Source organism: Lissotriton vulgaris, chromosome 4_1 (assembly GCF_964263255.1).
Source record: "Lissotriton vulgaris chromosome 4_1, aLisVul1.2, whole genome shotgun sequence".
Lineage (NCBI taxonomy): Eukaryota > Metazoa > Chordata > Amphibia > Caudata > Salamandridae > Lissotriton > Lissotriton vulgaris.
This window is the reverse complement of record NC_141691.1, coordinates 1,650,336,272-1,650,354,860: the sequence shown is the minus strand read 5'-3', so window position 1 is coordinate 1,650,354,860 and position 18,589 is coordinate 1,650,336,272.

Sequence of the window (18,589 nt, the reverse complement as noted above, 5' to 3'; positions counted from 1 at the left end):
AAGTCCATGGGTACCCCATCGGGCCCAGGTGCTTTACCCCCCTTACTGTTTTTAATTGCCTCTGTCACTTCATTTAAAGTTAAAAACAACTGCATTTTCTTCCATTTAAAACATAAAGTAGACCCATCTGGATTAAAATCAGAATTAAAAATCTCAGAGAAATGTGCAATCCATGCAAGACAGCTGACGTGGGAACTAACCTCAGGAATATTTTCATTCTTTAAGAATGGGCCATTTATAGTTTCCCAGAAGAGTTTATGGTTTTTAGTTGCAACGGCCATATCAAGTTTATTCCAGGCATCATTCTGTAACTCCCTTTTCCTAGTTGACAGGTCCAATTTATAATTAATACGTTCTTCTCTAACTCTTTCCTTATCTCTGGGTTTAACATCAAGTACACTTTTCAACCTTTTCAGAGTCTTGGCACAATGTTTGTCAAACCACACAGTTTTGTTTCTTTTAATCCTTCTGTTTCTTTTTAACAAGGAATTTTCAACTGTGCATGTAATTTTCATAAAATTAGAGAGAACGACTGACGCTTTCACATTAGGTGCAAGGCAGTATTCAACCTCTCTGGTGCATTTACAAATAATATCCTTCGTTAACTTGTTAGGGTCAATTTTAGCCCATTTAATTCTCGTACCATTTGGTCTCACAGCAGAAATCCCATGGACAGATCTACCGTGCACAACGGTTTTTGGGCCCCAGCCCATTAACTCAACTGAAATGCTGTTGTGATCACTCACAGGCTGCTCTATTACCCAAACATTGGAGAAAACCGAACCATTAGTCAACAAAATATGGTCAATATTAGAATGGGCATCTCTCCCCCTAAATATTGGGCATACTTCGTTATTTTTGTTTTTTGTACATTCAAGCAGTTCCAGATTAAATTTGGCTATTAAGTTATTCAATGCGCTGCCATAATTACTGTGCGGGAAATGATTAACGTAAACGCTGTCACCCCTGCATAATCCTCGTGATGACCACAAATCCCCTTCCGAGCATGTCTACAGGCTTGAATGTTAAAGTCGCCTGTCCACAGTATTGAAAAATTGTTCTTGGAGAGAACAATTGCAGCTTCAATAGCACATTCAACGTCGGGGACAATCTTATCTCGTTTAGGGCCCACAATATTATTATAAAAGTTTACAATAATTAAGTCCCTGCCATGACTGTGTGTTAGTCGCAATACAGACGCATGCTGACAAACTACAGTGTGTCCCCCAACATTAAATTCCGTTAATTTAGTTGAAACCAAAGTCAGTAGGCCTCCCTTAGCTCTACCAGCCTTGGAAGCTACTGCTGCCACACTGTAGGAGGTATAACCTTCAACTTCTATTTGTTCTGTATGCCATGTCTCTTGTAAACATATAGTATCATAACCACATGTGATGAAGTTATCCCAAAACGGGGTGCATAATTTTGAAGCGATTCCCGCTATATTCCAGGTACCAATTATAAGGGAGTCAGCATAACTGGTACCTGTACTTTCAGGGTGGTTAGACAAAAGTCGGAATAACGTTAACATTAACATTTGTTGCAATTATATTATCATCTATAACATTATCTGTAACATTGCCTGTACATAGCACATTATTTGGCAAAAATAGATGTGGCTCAGTTATAGTTTTTACACAACTTTCATCACCCAACTCTTTTTCCAAAGTTAATGTATCACCTATTTCAATGCTTCCAGATTGCGGGGTCAAGGATAAATCATTCAGTCAGTCATTCTCCTCAAGTGAGTTGAGCAACTGAAATCTATTAGAAGTTGGGACCAAAAAGTTATCATATAGATTAGGGAGTAAAGGGGGACAGATGGGTACAACATTAGGATACTTAATAAAGGCCGCTCTTGGATGTTGGAAATTATGTGTAATAATTTGTCTTCCTGATTGGTTCCTATAGAAGTAGTCAAGTGGGAACAGCGTGATGTTATATTCGTGGCTCGATGGCATAGGTGCGTGTAAGATCGAATCTCTCGCCCATTCTGTAGTCCTAAAATTTATGACTATACAGTCCCCATCAATCTCCTTTTTATTTGGTCCCACCCAACCTACCCTCTGTGTGGTTATAATCTCTTCTGCACCTTGTATTGGGAAACCACAGTTTTTCACCAACCAGTGCAGGGTTTTATTTTTTAGGGTTTCTTGATTTTCAAATTGGTTGGGCAACAACTTGGGGACATTAGCGAGTATCGCTACAAATGGTCTACAATCAGGTGGCAAATTAATAGTGGCTGGAATGACGTTATTAATATGGCGCCTCGGTACCGGTAGGCTCTGATTATTATAGGCGGGGTCATTGGTGTTTCTTTGGCCCCCAACTACTTTTTGCCCACCTACTATCTTAGGGATGATGGTTGTTGGCCTCTGCCTTCCACTTGTAGAGGGTACCGGGTTTGCCGCCACAGTGGGCACACTTGGAGTACGATTTACTGTACTTAATTTGTTTTTGCTCAGATTCCCAGAATCTACATTAGTTGTGTGGGATCTGACTTGCGTGCCCAGGTGTTCTAGGACATCCAAGTTGGCTATGCCCAATTTCTCTAGGTTCTCTATTTTTTTACTTAGAGTTTCTAGAGATACCATCACTGGTGCAATATAAATTTTTACCACTTTCTCGAGGCATGCTGTGAGTGCATCGACATTTGTTGGAGTTAGAATTTCCAGCAATTGTGTATCCTTTACATGTCTCCCTCCACTGTTCAGCTGTATCTCACCCTCTCTTTCGTTGGTTTCTAAAATTTGTATAGCCCTCTTCTTTTTTCTTCTGTATGTTTTAGCCTGTTTATTAATTATTAACCTTTTACAACTTTGGGTAAATTTCCTTTTAGAAGGTACAGGCTCACAGTCAGTTTCACTACTTGACAGACTGATATCACTAATTTGTACAGTTGGAATGACAGCATTGGTATCACGACCATCCAATTCCGTAATGTTTACAGGCACATCACTATATGTTAGGGGCTGTGGCAATATGCTAGCTGACAGGTCAGGTGTTATTGACAGTCTACTCTCCCTAGTACAAGAAACAGTAGGTACTAAAGGCTGTGGTACATCTGGTTGGATTAAGTCATACCTTGGCAAACCGGCAAATGATTCCAACAAAAGTGAATCATGGGACATAGTTGTTTCATTTGTAACGCTAACATGTGTATTAATAATTTCTGGCATTTGACTTATTAAACACATACTCGCCGGTAAAGAGAGTCTTCTTTCCGTATTTTCGATAGCGTTAACAACCACTCCAATTGTTTGTTGCAGCATCCTATCAATTGCAGTTAGAGTGGGTAGAGGGGTTGGTGCCAATGTTTGTTTCCTTGTGGTTGAGCGTGTATGCAGAGGTGTTTTTCTATCCGTCACTCTGCTCTTACATTTACTTTTGACCTCCATCAGGCCGGTTACAAACTGTTATATTTATACGTCCGCAAGATGGGGTGATTACCTTGGAAATGCGGGGAGTGGCAAATGTCAGGGGGGTAGCCCGGTCCGGTCTCCTGCGGTCTCTGAGGGCCTCAGAGGGCCCGCCCTTTGCCCAGGCTTAGCCCGGCGCGTCCCGCGCGCGTCCTCGCAGGACGAGGGAGGAGTTCTCCCCTTATGCACCTCCTGGCGCTACGCGCTGACGCTGGGGGCGGCGCTCTCACCTCAGGGCTGCTGGGGGTTGTAGTTGAAAGGGCTCCCGACCGGCGGAGCCAAGCCCGGCCAGCCGGAAGTGCTGAATGCTGAAGCGCTGTGGCGGAGCAAAGCCCGGCCGCCCGTTCCGACCCTGCAGGCACTCTTCACGCCACAGAAGGAGCCTCGGTGAACTGGAGGTAGGCTCACAGACAGGAACTGCCACACGGTCCTCGGCAGGAGTTCTCCCCTTATGCGCCTCCTGGCGCTACGCGCTGACGCTGGGGGAGGCGCTCTCACCTCAGGGCTGCTGGGGGTTGTAGTTGAGGGGGCTCCCAACCGGCGGAGCCAAGCCCGGCCAGCCGGAAGTGCTGAATGCTGAAGCGCTGCGGCGGAGCAAAGCCCGGCCGCCCCTTCCGACCCTGCAGGCACTCTTCACGCCACAGAAGGAGCCTCGGTGAACTGGAGGTAGGCTCACAGACAGGAACTGCCACACGGTCCTCGGCAGGAGTTCTCCCCTTATGCGCCTCCTGGCGCTACGCGCTGACGCTGGGGGAGGCGCTCTCACCTCAGGGCTGCTGGGGGTTGTAGTTGAGGGGGCTCCCGACCGGCGGAGCCAAGCCCGGCCAGCCGGAAGTGCTGAATGCTGAAGCGCTGCGGCGGAGCAAAGTCCGGCCGCCCCTTCCGACCCTGCAGGCACTCTTCACGCCACAGAAGGAGCCTCAGTGAACTGGAGGTAGGTTCACAGACAGGAACTGCCACACTGAGGATGTTTGACTTCCATGTCAGAAGTCTGAGAGTAAAACTTCTGAATGGGTCAAATCTGGTTTCTGAATCTGTCCCACACTCCACCCGGGTCGACCTTAACTTGCACCTGGGTACAGGTCAAGTGCAACCGGATTACTGCGTTGGTACTTAACATTTTGTGGTGCTGATTTAAATTTAAAAAAAATTCTTCAAATCTTAGGTTTCCCATATTGAATTTTTATAATTTTTGGTGTCATTTTATTTATTAAAATTCACTCTATTTGTATAAATTGATGAGGGATTTTTCTTGTTTTGTGTTTTGACTTTATTGCTGTTTTGGTACTATATAAATATTTTACACATTGCCAAAGTTAACCCTATCTGCTCTGTGCCAGAACTACCAGTGTGTTAAGCTCAAGTGTATTTAGTGAATCCAGTGGTGACACTGGTTATGGTTATTACTTCAAGTGAGTACTCACATCCCTCAACTAATAACCCTATTTCTTACAATAGAATAGTGAATGATGGAGAAGAAAAATTGCAGTTTTGTCTTAGGCAAGTGTAAGATTCAAGCAGTATAGGTTATTTGTTATGCAGCCTGTTTCTACTACAATAGGCTGTTGACCAATGAGTGTTATGGTATCTGTAGTAGTGTGAGCCAGAGCTGTTATGTATGAATTGATAATATTGTGTAATGCACAGGAAAGCCAAGCTTCTGTTTTTCATAGATCAAATGGCTATAGAAAGTGGTGTTCTATTAGAGATGCTCAATATCTGTGAGCTGTAACCTTTAGATTGTACTTGAAGATGCAATTCTCGTTCTGCGTTGTATCCCTGAGTTGTAGAATGGTGTAGTGATTTTGGGATTAGCCATGTTTTCAACCGTCTTCTGAAATGTGTATGCTCCTGAATGCTTTGGATCTTGGCTGATAGTGATTTCGAAAGTTTGGCAGCATGTGCTGAGAAAGCAGTGCCTCCTATGGATTTCCTACAATAAGGTGGTATGATGATCTGCGGTGCAAGCATGGAGCGTAGTGACCTGTTTGTATTGCTTGAATTAGGCTTTAGGTATAGTGGTCTTTTTTACTCAGAGGCTCTGGGGACAACTCAGAGATCTTTCAACCTTGCTCTTCCGGCTATAGATAGCCAGTAGATTGATGCAGGGCTGGAGTTATGCTTTACCTTGGGCAAAGGCAGAGAAGGAGTCTTGTAGCAGCATTTTGGAATAGTTATATTTGTATATGATGAAACAGAGTATGCCAAGGTATAAGCTCTTGGCTTAGTCATGCTTGGAGACGACATGTGTATGGATAGCTTGTAGCTGTTGTTGATATCCAAGGTATAGGAAGATGCAATGCAGTGTTTTCACTGTATAGAAGTTGCTCTTGGTTACCTTATTGACATGTAGTATCAAAGATGCATCTGTATCCATGGTCAGCCATAAGGTTATGACTTCTCTTCATGTTGTTGGAAGGTGCTCAAATTCCTTAGGCCAAATTGTGGTAGGCTGACATTTTCACCATCATGTATAGGTCATGATCTCTGTCTTTGTGGTGTTGAGCTTTAGTTACTTATGCTCCATTTATTTATGGCACAAAGGCAGGTGCCAATGTTTGCATTGTAGAGGTCCTCCAAGCCATTCATTTTTAGAATGATTTTTGTGTCATCTGTGTAGTGGTAACAGGTGAGGTTGAATGATTTAATCAGGTCTAGTAAGGGGATAAGTAGATAGTAACAATAGAGGAGATTTGATGGGCCCTGGGGGACAACAGAGTTGGGTGTGTAGAATTAATGTGGAAAGTGGTAGAGTTGTGATGCTTTGTTCGTCACTGAGGAAAAAACAATCCATTTAAAATATTTTCACATGTTTCAAGAAGATGGAGTCTTTGTAACAGTGTGGAGAGGTGGACAGTGTCAAATTACGATGATAGGTCCAGAAGCAATAAGATGATTATTCTGTTCATGTCAATTGTTGTACATTTAAGTCATCCCAAATGGACATGATGTTGCTAAAGAATATTATTGAAATATAAAATTAACATGGTTAAAGAGACTTGTGCAATGACGACGTGCAATTTATTAGTAACTGACACAACATTAAAATGTGCAAATTTGTTGTACCCAGTAATATCTATCAGTGCCAAAATGTTAAAGCAAGCATCATTATTTTAGCAGCAAAAATAAAGCTTGATGGTTGACCTTACCCTGCCAGATTTGTTTGGGGAAACCTCACACCACTATAGCCTTATAGCCCTCCGAAGCGGGCTATACCGGCTATTAAAGGCCCGCTGAATCGTTAAAGGCCCGAGCCGAAGGCGAGGGACTTTAACGAGACAGTGGGACTTTAATAGCCGGTATAGCCCTGCTACGAAGGGCTATAAGGCTATTAGAACATTCTGCCACTAGAGGGCAGAATGTTCTAACAAATTAAGCAAAGGGTTCTCAAAGCTCGAGGGGATATAAATCCCCTCGAGCTTCGAGAAGCCTTTGTAGAACATTGGAATGTTGCTCTGCAGGCCTTTACTGACCCGTAGAAGCAGGGAGCACTCCATTGTCTGCAATGGAGCTCCCAACATTCCAATGTTCTAATTTGCATTTAATAATGTATTTGATTAATAATAATGTTCTCAAAATGTTTTACTAGAAACACATTGTCATTGAATAGAACAGCGTCATATTATTTCACAGGTTAAATACAAAGCATAAGTAGAAAATGTTAATTGTTTAATCTATTTCCTTTCCGATTTATAATTAAGAAAATGTGTTTCTGAATAATATCAGTTGCAGAAATTATGCGAGTTTCACAGAATGTCTATGCTTAGTCTAAAATGTATTTTATTCCAAGATTAGAATGTGCTCATGTCAATCGGAAAGGAGGTCTAAGAATTGAAAGGCCTCATACGTGATTGAAGATATTTATTTCATATTTTAAGGTAATTCCTTGTAGGCTTAGTGAGGAGTAACATGGGAAAGGACAAGATGAGGTGGTTCTCAAGAAGACTTGGGAGCCCATTGATTGGAAGGAAAAAAAAGCCACAGAACGATTTGCGACATTGCTTTCAGCTGGGTATAATAATGTGTGTTCCTAGAGTAGGTAAATGTGTTTTAGTACTTTATTCGATAAAAAATGTATCATAAAAGTAAATACATTTTCAATCATAAAAACAAACCATAAAATTCATATATCCTGTTTACAACCAAAAAATAGGTTAAAACGACTTAAATACAATACAAAAGAACCCAAAGGGCCTAAAGTGCTACGGCAATGTGCTCTGGTACAATAATCTGATTGGACTTCAGTTATTTAAGACATATTATTCTTTATTAGCTTTGTACGGATCTGCCAAGCCTTTCCCATATACTTTGCAACCCCACATACGATGGTCAGAGATATTGTGTCTGTTGTGAGGATGTGTAAGGCCATCCTACATTGTCTGACACCCAGCTCTTTGCATAGCTGTTTCAGCCATCTTCTTCTAACCCCCCAGGTAAGCTTTGCATGCAAACAAAAAATGTGGTACAGACTCTCTAGGGCATGGACAACCTGGGCAGGTAGCTTGGTGGTAACATAACTTTTTCCAACTCTCAGTAAATTTATTTAGTGGGAGTGTCCCGTACCTCAATTTTAAATTGCGCGATCTATCTCTTAGGTTTTGAATAAAGTTTAGGAAAGGTTCAAGCTTCCTAACAGGTTTGTGCTCCAGAAATTGGTCAGTTAAAGGCCCCCAATTGGAGCCATGTAATTGTTCTGCCTGCACCCACTCCCAATACATTTTCTTAACAATTTGTTTGGGAGGTGGGGATTGGGTCATCCAGGAATCCCCCATCCCCAAGTCTATGACCAACTGTCTCAACTTGCTCAGCCACACGATCTTCTTGCAGCTGTTCAAATTGATAAGTTCGTCAAGCACTGCTGCATAGTTTGCCAATTCGGGAGTCCTTCTCAGGTGCACCCAAAACTGTAAAGGGCGAAGGCGAACTATGTCTTTGATTAACCGTTTGCCCATGTCGTGGAGGAGGGGCTTGAAGGGGGATGAAACTGGGAGGGAAACCAAATCTCTCAAGAACTTATTCTCGGCTCTGACCAAGTCCATGGTAATCTCGAACCCCCACAATTCTGAACCATACACTGCTGAGGCCAGTGCCTTCCCTTCGTACACCACAAGAGCCAGGGCTATGGGTCTACTAATGGAGCCCCGCTGATCTCGTAAAATTGCTCCTGCAACTCTTTTGTGGTTGAGGAGCATTTTGGCCACATAGGAGTTCCATTTCATCCTGTTATTGACCCTAACTCCCAAGTAGTCAAATTCCTCAACCACCTCTAACGAGGACCCGTTAAGGGTAATACTGATCCTCCTTGATTTTTTTGATGGTGGCCATTAACTTTGTTTTGGAGGTATTGATGGTTAGTCCCCATTCTTCACATAATGAGCTAAACCTGTCCAGCAGTTTCTGGAGGCCCACGGGGGCTTTGGACATTAAGAGGGTATCATCTGCGAAGAGCAGGGTGGGTGTTTTTGCCCTGCCAGGACTTGGGCGTCGGCTGGGTCCTCTATAAAATGTTGTACCACCTCATTGACTAAGAGAGAGAACAAAGTCAGGGCCATCACACAGCCCTGGCGAACTCCCCTATTCACGGGTACTCTCCCTGTCAACTGGCCCTGACTCCCCCATCTGATTTTTGCATAATTACCCTTGTGCAGTCTCTTGATAAACTCAAGGAGATAGCTCGAGAGGCCCAAATCCTGTAACACCTGCCAATGTTTGCTGCGAGGCACCAGGTCGAAGGCAGTCTTTAAATCTATAAAGGCCAAGCAAAAGACTACCTTTCCCGATGGACACAGTTTTCCAGTAAACAGCAAAGAATCTGAAAACCTGGTCCATCGTGCCGACCTTCTGCCTGAATCCCGCCTGAAAATGCGTCAGAATATTCCCTTCATCCAGCCAAGAGCCTATTCCAGAGACGATGTCCCTGCCTGCTACCTTCTGGACTACATTGATTAAACTAATCGGCCTGTAGTTGGCCGGGTCCTCTCTAGCACCTTTCTTGAATATTGTTACAACTTCAGCACCCTTCCATGATTCATGGATAGATTGACCCTGTACAATCAAATTCATTAGAAGGGCGATGAAGTTGGCCCACAGCATAGGATTGTGTAAAAGCAAATCTCCCGGCAAGCCATCCGGACCTGCGGCCTTACCCGGGGCTATGTTCTTAATAGCCAGTTGTACCTCTTGAATTGTGAAGGGTTCTGCTGGTGCGGAGTTCTCTAAGCCTGGTTCTGTTTGGGCACCCTGCGTTTCCTCTGGTTCTACCTCGCCGCAGTACAGTTTAAAAAAATGGGAATACCATTGCTGTTCAGTTATGTGATTTGGAATGGGATCTGCTCCCCTTCTGTTAAGTTTATTTATTAATTCCCAAAATAAGGTTGAATCTTTTGACTGGGCCGCAATTTTGAGCTCCCGCCAATGTTGTTCCTCCCAGTCCCGCTTTGCTAGTTCTATACCGTTATTATACTCCTTTCTAGCCACCCTTACAGCTGCAGCATCTTTTTTACGCAGGGCTGTGGTTATGGTCTTTCTCTTTTTTCTGCAGAGAGCCGTGTACCATAGGTTGCCACATTTAAGTATTTTACTTTTATACCCCCTGGCCCCCCTGGCGATACAAAACGAACCCAACTTCGCTATTGTGCTCCTGTAGAAATCACTCAATTGGAAACCCTACTTGTTTGCCTGGGCAGTGTTGATCGATGCAAGTTCTATGCTCTTCAGTTCTACTAGCTTTCTAATACTGGTTAGTACATCCTCCTGACATGCAACCTTATACCATTTCAGTCTGCGATTGCAGTTAGATGGGACTACCTCTTTCGTTGTTAATAATGGGGCATTAGTTACTTTTCCTATGCTTCCCCATCTAATTTTCTTATATAGCGGGTTGTGATCGCTATCCTGCGATTGCTTAACCTCCATGTCCACTAGGTTCCCACATAGACGGGTATCGAGCAATATATAATCAATGCGCGAGGGGCCGCTGAGTCTGTTAAATGTCATGGCCCCTTTTGGGTCAGAGATTGTTCTGCCATTCAGTGTTCGTAAATTATATTCTAATGTTAGGGCATTGATTTGAATCACCCTAGGTGACCATTTCCTAATTGGCGCCAAACTCAGTGTAGGGATAAACTGTCTCCCATCATCTTCGTTAGTTCCCAAAAAGTCTTCCTCACTTAAAGGTTTGTGTGTGCAATTTAAATCTCCTCCCACAATAATGTTGGACAGGGGGGAAATACCAGCTAGTGCTGTTTCTAGAGATGCTATAGTGGCTGAGATTTGTGCCCCTGGGGTTCCTCTAGTGTACACATTAAGCAGCTCCACATTATTGCCATTGTGAGGACCTTTGATAAATGTAGGATGTCATCCGAGGGTGAATTATGCATAGTATTAGCCCAGTTCAGAGCAACATTGACCCATATATGAAGGCCCCCTGATAGCCGGCCCTTCCCTGAGCTTATCCCTGGGATGAAGTAGGTGGTATACCCAGACTTGTATAAAGGGGTCATGCTCCAAGTCTCCTGGAACATGCAGACCTCATACTTATTGATGAAATCATTCCATTCTGGAATTGCCAGTTTTTTTTGGAGGCCTGCAATATTCCAGGAGAGGAGCTGAATCACCCTTCGTTTATCTTCCTCTACTCTGAGTGGACCCTGAATGTCCCGACCTGTCTCTTCCCTGCTAGGGGGTCTTGGGGTTACACTGATTGCGCAATTCAAGTTCGCGAGCTCGCCCATATTATGTATTTCTGGTAGGTGATTCGAGCGGTTATCCTTGGTTAGCCAATCTATTCTGTTGAGATCAGAGTCATCCGGATTCCTATCTATAGACCAAAGTGGCAAGAGTCTAATTTGAATATTGGATTGCTTAGGGGGGCAAGTCCGGTACTCAAGGGCCACTAAGTTCTCAGCAATTACTGAGTTGCTTGGCTGTACTTCGATGCAATCTGTATGGGAGCTGAACAAGGACAATCTTTTTACGATAATCATGTCTTCCCTGATAATTGATCTACACCCCCTCACATGGCGGAGCCAATGAATCGCTTTGTAAATGCCTTTTTACCACTTCTTCCCTGATACTTTCAAGACCCTTGTCACTCATCTGCATTGAAGATGAATGGTAACGGCTTTTGCTTAAGGCTGAAAGCTTATTTGCAGTCCTACTCAGCATGTTTTATTGTTTGCAGTCGCTACTGCCGCTACAGGATTTATTTAGATTTTTCTGTACTTCTTTCCATGGCAAGCTTAGCTGATATTGATTGATCGAATTTGAGCTTCACGCCCACTTTCACTCTTAATTCTGAACTTAAACTCCTAATGGCTTTCTGTTGACACCCATTTTCACCCTATTCTTTAGATTAGGGATTCTCTCTTTCATATTGTATTGCTTATTTGATGACTTGTTCTAACCAATATTTTTTTATTAGTTCTGTAATTTGATTGATGCCTTTTGAGATAACAAAATAAAAGGAGAAAGGAAAATCTTACTAAACCTTTTCATGAAAATAAAACCCATAAATGTTAAATGTCGTACACTTGTAAAGCGCACAGCTGCCTCAGCAAAGGGGCGTCCCGGCGCTGTATACCGCTGGGGAACCCATCCTGGCTTTCCCTGTGAGATGGTCCCTGCTGGGCATCTCCAAGGTGAAGACAAGCATTCCCGGCGCTGATGGGGCCGTTAGTAGAGATTAAGCAAGCTATTGCTCAGAGTTGCTGAGTGGGACCCATGGTTGGAGTAGGCACCGAGGTGAGAATTATCGAGTCCGCTGACCATGGCCCAAGACCCTGCCGCGTCAGGAATCGAACCCTGGTCCCGGGCCACCTTTGCTTCCAGGTGTGCCGCCTCTAACCAGCGAGCCACACCACTCCATAAACTAATCCAAACTCTCATTATTGACTTAACTTAGAAATAGTATTGTGATTATTGATATAAATTAATTTGTGATCTCCTTATAAACAGCAGCAAAGATCTGTTGCAGTTGACTGAGGACCCCACAGAGAGCAGGGATGTGAGATAGAAATGTGAAACCGTTTTATTTAAATTGATTCCCGCTCCAGCAATAGCTGACTCTGCCTTGCCTGAAGCTGGATTGTTGGTCTAAGGTTGAGTAAATGCTACTGTTTCAAATACTTTTCCTAAGAATGGGTCTTTTGATATTGGTCCGCAGTTTTCTGGGTTACATGGGTCAGGGATTTTCATTTTGCAGAGTGGTCAAATGTGGAAGTTTTGTCAGCTCGGGTGGGAATGGAAATAGGTCCAGGGACTTTTTGAGTAACCTTCTAGCTACCGCTCGTCCACATGTTATGCGAAGGATCATTAAACATTTTTGGAGGGCTGGTCCTTAAAGTTATCTTGATGGTTTTCTTTTGATGTGGAAACAACCTAGGAATTGTACTGCTGTGCATTATGGAGCTTCCTCATACTGTTTTCCTTTCAGAACTGTACAAGGTACCATAGGCATCTGAAGCAATGTGACCCGAGTGAATATAAATCCACATCTAGAAACCTCCGCTGATGTGTTTCCTGGGCTGGAACAGTAAGAAGGTTATCAGTAAAAACTATTTAAACAGGGTTCAATTTAGTTCATTCAAATGCTCGTTTTTTAAATTATTTTACCAACGTAAGAAACCAAGCTAATGCTCTCGAATTGTAATGTGCGTGGGTGCAACGAAGGGTGTTCTAAAGTCTTTAAAGAAGAATACAATTGAAACTGGCCGGCGTTATTGGCAATCCATCACATACTCTTTGATTCATGAGGGAGAGAAAGGTGGTGTTGGTTGCTCTCAGCAACCCAAGGAAAAACATATGTTTTTTAATTAGAATTCAGAAAAAGGCCTGTGGAGTTTTTATGTTGTAAGTGCCACACCTATTGTGGGGAAATGATGTGCCGCCCTTCTCTGCATTTACTTAACAAGTTATGAGTCATGATGCTACAGCTCCCGATTTTCGGGAAATGAGTAATTTGAATATTAGAGGAGACGTGTTGCTGTGATAGCTTGAGTCAAGGAATCATACCTAGAACTGATTCTCTCGCTAGGCCCATGCCCGCTTCTGCTGCTCCTATTACTAACTCGTAGTCAGTCTGAGGCCGAGCTCCCATGACGGGGCTGACCTCCCATCTTCTTGTGGCTGTGGAGTCGCGATCAGTCGTGCAGCAGAGGCAGTGGCACCAGGGCCCAGAGATGTGAGGGATCTCTTGACCCCCACCCCCATTATGGCTGTCAATTACTTTCTAAATGTGTGGTAAGAGCGACAATGCCTTTGACAACATTTGGGGCCATACCACTCCTGCTGTACCTCTGTCCTGTGAACCCACTGTATTGACTGGACATGGTGTGCTTTCTGAAGGAATGACACGCCCTTTGTGTGCCTGTACAGATATGATCAAATTATTGGATGTTTAGTTGGGAACCTAACCACACTTGCAATTCGGTTAAAGTTACAGCTAAAAACTGCATAGTTGTATAGTTCTGAAGCGTATCAATTAGATCACCCAATCAATGACTTGCACAGATAATTAAAATCAAAGTTGATGCTGATAGTGATTGGAAAACACTGGCAACTGAATTAATTACTACTCACATAAATCCCTGCGATCAACCACACAGGATAATGCCAAAATAAGAATTGTGTGCATTTCAAAGTATTACACCCACAATGGAAAAGAATAGAAAGTGGCAATCGTGTTCACATAGCATACAGTAAACATTCAAAACAGCACTGCGACTAACTCAAAAGCAATAGACTTAAACAATTACTCTGACACCCAATTGGTTACCATGATATGCAAAAGAAAGCAGCTCTCAGATATAAAGACAAATGCAAATAGTACCCCTGACTGCTCCTGGCATCTCAAGCTCTGGATACCGACCAGTTAACTATGCCTAGGTGAAGAAAGCTACAACTAGGCTACAAGGTGCCCCCCCCCTTCAAGGCAGAAGAGGTGGCACTGCATGTAGAGCGTGGCCAGTGGTGGATTCCAGCTATTCCTTACGTCATGGTTTCACTGTGAGGGTGGAAGCGGGTGGGCCTGTTGATTTTTCCACTGTAGATGAACTCATACATATGCAGCAGCTTGTATGGACTAATACGTTGAAAACTGGTTTTGATATAAGGAAGAAGATGGTCATGGTTTGTTATGGTTTGCATTTAGACTGTGCAGGGGTATAGCAAAAGGTGGAACACTATGACTAGGCAATTGTGGATGTTCAATACATACGACTATTCAGAAAGGCTGATCTGAAGGAATTACTTTCAGCACATGAACTACGGAAAAAGAGGTTAGTGTATTTCTTCACTGCTGAGCCCTGCACTTTGATGAAACACGCAGAGCACTGTCTGATTTCATGACAGAGTTTTTTGCCTCAGGAATACCCTGCAGAATACTGCACTGCTGCCTCGCACAGAGAGGCAGTCTTTAACATTTAGAATAAATATGTCGTTTCAAATAAGGGTTGTGGTCTTTTGTGGACTGGCATCTTGATCCAAAGGGGCTTCCAAAAATTGGAATACTACTAATACACTCTCTTTAACTACTTTCTTTTCGACTTCTTTAGCTGTCTCTTGAGCCACAAGTAATCAAATAAACTAATTTAAAAAAAGGCATAAATACATACATAGTGGGCCATTCAGTCAGCCCTGGTCCAATGGGTCAACCCGCATCAGCCATGGACTTTCTTGCGCTGTGAATGGCAGCATTTCATCCTCCTCGTATGTGGACATGGGCCTAAACAGAAGTGTATTTTGCTGCCGCAGGGCAGCTTGACTAAAACTTTACTTGCCAATATGTTTTTCTTTGCATTCTTTATTATTTTTGATTTCTAATGTTTAGTCATCCTTATGTATTTAAAGTATGCCTTCACTTTACAAATAATTCAAAGCATATAGTACATTTTCTTTAGGCCAACAATATTCATACTTTCTTGCGATATACATTACAACTAAAAAAGGATTCTACACTTGTTTTAAATATATCTGACTACTAGGAAATACCAGTACAGTACTCAAATTAAAATGAAACATACAGCACCAGTACAGTATGAAAATGATATGCAATGGTTAACTATTTTTAATGTGCATTGGCACATTGCAACCACATTTTAGTCATGTTATATTTTCTCTTTTAGTTTTATTTTTGTATCACATACTTGCAATAAAAAAAACTGTAACCATCATTCCAGCTTGTCACGGTCAGACCTATTCGCTTTGCCAATGCTTGTTTATGGAAATGCACTTCTGCCTCTTTATTGTGCCTATATATGAAAATTGGTTCAAAAGGGGGTGGTGATGGATGGAGTATCTGAATCAATCAAACACTCACACCCAGTCAAAAGATCCGGGTTTAATCCATCACCGTTCTTTAGCCCACTCTGCCACCCCAGGTCAGACATGGCTATATGCAAATCAGTCTGACCCTGTGCCTCATGGGAACAGTCCAGCCCGAACTGCCAAGCCATTTTACCCTGGACCGGAAGCAAGCTTCCGAGGACCGGTTTCTGGCATTCCAGCCGTCTTCAGCCCGGCTTGCTTGAATCCAGTGGCAAAGTGAGTAAGGGACTCACGTCTGAGCATACCGTGCCACACTTATGGCGGCCAAAAGCGGTTCAAAAGGGGATGGTGATGGACGTAGTTTCTGAGTCAATCAAACACTCACACCCAGTCAAAATATCTTGGTTTAATCCATCACTATTCTTTAGCCCACTCTGCCAACCCAGGTCAGACATGGCTATATGCAAATCAGTCTGACCCTGTGCCTCATGGGAACAGTCCAGCCCCAACTGCCAAGCCATGTCTTCCCTGGACCGGAAACAAGCTTCCGAGGACCGGTTTCTGGCATTCCAGCCGTCTTCAGCCCGGCTTATATATGAAAATTGGCTTGTTGTTCTCTTGAATGTCTCTCTGTCAGACAGGATACAGGGAACCCTTTCTTTGGGTAGCTGTTGCACTTTAGACATCTCACCATCAGTAACTAGCCAAAATGCAAACACTGGTGGATTTGCAGAAACTCTATTTTAAAGTATTGTCATTAATTGTGCTATTTTAGCAGTGAGAATACAAGTAATCATATGAAACTTGTCTTTTACCAAATGCCTTTGCTAGGATCAGATTATAACATCAATAAGAAAAGACCTAATAAATATTCAATCAATTCAAATCGGAGTTCCCTTTAAGGGTTGCTGGATGACACTTTAGCTCATTACCTACTCCACAAGTGTAGGTGCAGGTTTGCTTGGCTGTCCTCCTCCTTTCAGAGCATGTGGTTGCAATGAAGGGCCTCTGCTACAGTCTGATCTCTCTCTGCATGGAGGAACATTGTCTTTATTGGTGATCCAACATGACTTGGAAGAATTTGGTCGCTGCATGTCTCAGCAGGGCTAAATTGGTTGGAACATAACTGACCAATAGCTCTTGTCTTGGGCGGGGAAACACAATAGCTTATTTCTTGGATGTAAAATGCAATTAAGTTGTTTATGCATCCATGAAAGAGACTAGAATCCAGAGCCAAGGTCATGCAGCAAGTGAAAAGGCTGGTATGGAAGAATTTCCTGAGCTCTTAAATGTAGCTGGAGGTGGTTGCAGGTGACTGCTGTGGTGAATTCACTGTCCTAATTGTATTTTGCAGGTGCTCAGAGTGAAAACGACTTCAGTCAATACAAAAGATCTAGCAATGGTAAGGTGTGATAGTGTAAGGAGTTTGCCATCCATCCACTAGGTGGCGCTCACAAGGGCCCTCTGGGGTCCTGCTGTTATAGCTGAATGAGAATATACACATGTCTATACTTTGCATTCCCAGATACACTTCATATTCCAGTCCAGGCTTCTACACTACCTTCCTGATGCATCATGGTTCCTGTAGTCCTTTCTGTCTCATACCCCCCGTCCCCGATAACGCCCTGCTGGTGGTATTCTATTAAACACACAACAGGTGATGGGAGGAATGTTTTCAATTTGTCCAAATGCTGACATTCACTCAGGGTAGCATCCCAACCCATCGTTCTTTTGATCACCATGCCACCTGAGTTTGGTTCCAGCCATACCCAAATAAGCCTTGACCCTGCTACTCATGGGAACAGTCCAGCACGAACTGCCAGGCCAGGTCCTCACCGAACCGGAGTACAAGCAACCAAGGTCTGGTTTTGCGCTTGTTATGGGTTCATCAGCCAGGTATCGCTTGGTTCCAGTGACACAGTGAGCACAGGTTCCTTTTCTGGGTATACCCTTGCCACTTAGGTCGGTACATGAAAAACACAAACAGTGATGGGAGGAATGCTTTGCTTCCACTTTGCCTAACCACTGGTAATCACTTAGGGTAGCATCTCAACCCATTGTTCTTTTGCTCACCATTTCACCTCAGTTTCGACCCAACCATTTGCAAATCAGCTTTGACCCTGCTTCTCATGGGACCAGTCCAACATGAACTGCCAGGCCAGGTCGTCATCAAACTGGAACACAAGAAACCTAGGACCAGATTGTTCCTGATAAGTGCTACCCATAAGTAAGTAAGTAACAGACATTTGTTAAGGTGCATATGTTCAACCTAATAGGTCTCTTAGTGCAGTAATCCCTTGCCGGTACACGCCCTGAAAAGTATCTCACTTCTGCATCAAGGTATAGCTTGGTTACAGTGGCTCAGTGTGCCAATGGGCTGGGATGGTGCTCTGAGCAATTGCCATTGGTTAGAAAAATTGCAAGCATTCCTACTATCACCTTTTGTGTGTTTTGTAGTTTCATATTCTCTACTTTAATTCCTGGATCCCATGGACTTTCTGACCTCTTTACATGTGCATTCTGGACGTTTCACTATCTTGACTCCGACCTATACTCCTTTCCTGGATTTGCTGTGCACTGTCTTGTCTCTGCTGTTTTCCCTGGTCTTTCCCTTTCTGTTAGATCTAGGGGTCTCTAGTTGGCAATGGCATTCACCTTTGTACAAATAGGGACCCTTACTTCTAAGTCAGGATAAGGGGATTACATGCCTTAATGACCCCTGCTCACCCCCTTGGTAGCTTGGCACCAGCAGACAGGCTTATCTCAGAGGCAGTGTGTTAAGCATTTGTGAATATACACAGTTATACAGTGATAACACTACAGATGGACACAACACAGGTTTTATAAAAATAAGTATTCTTTATATAGACTTAACACAAGACCATAAACGGCAAAAATCCACAATA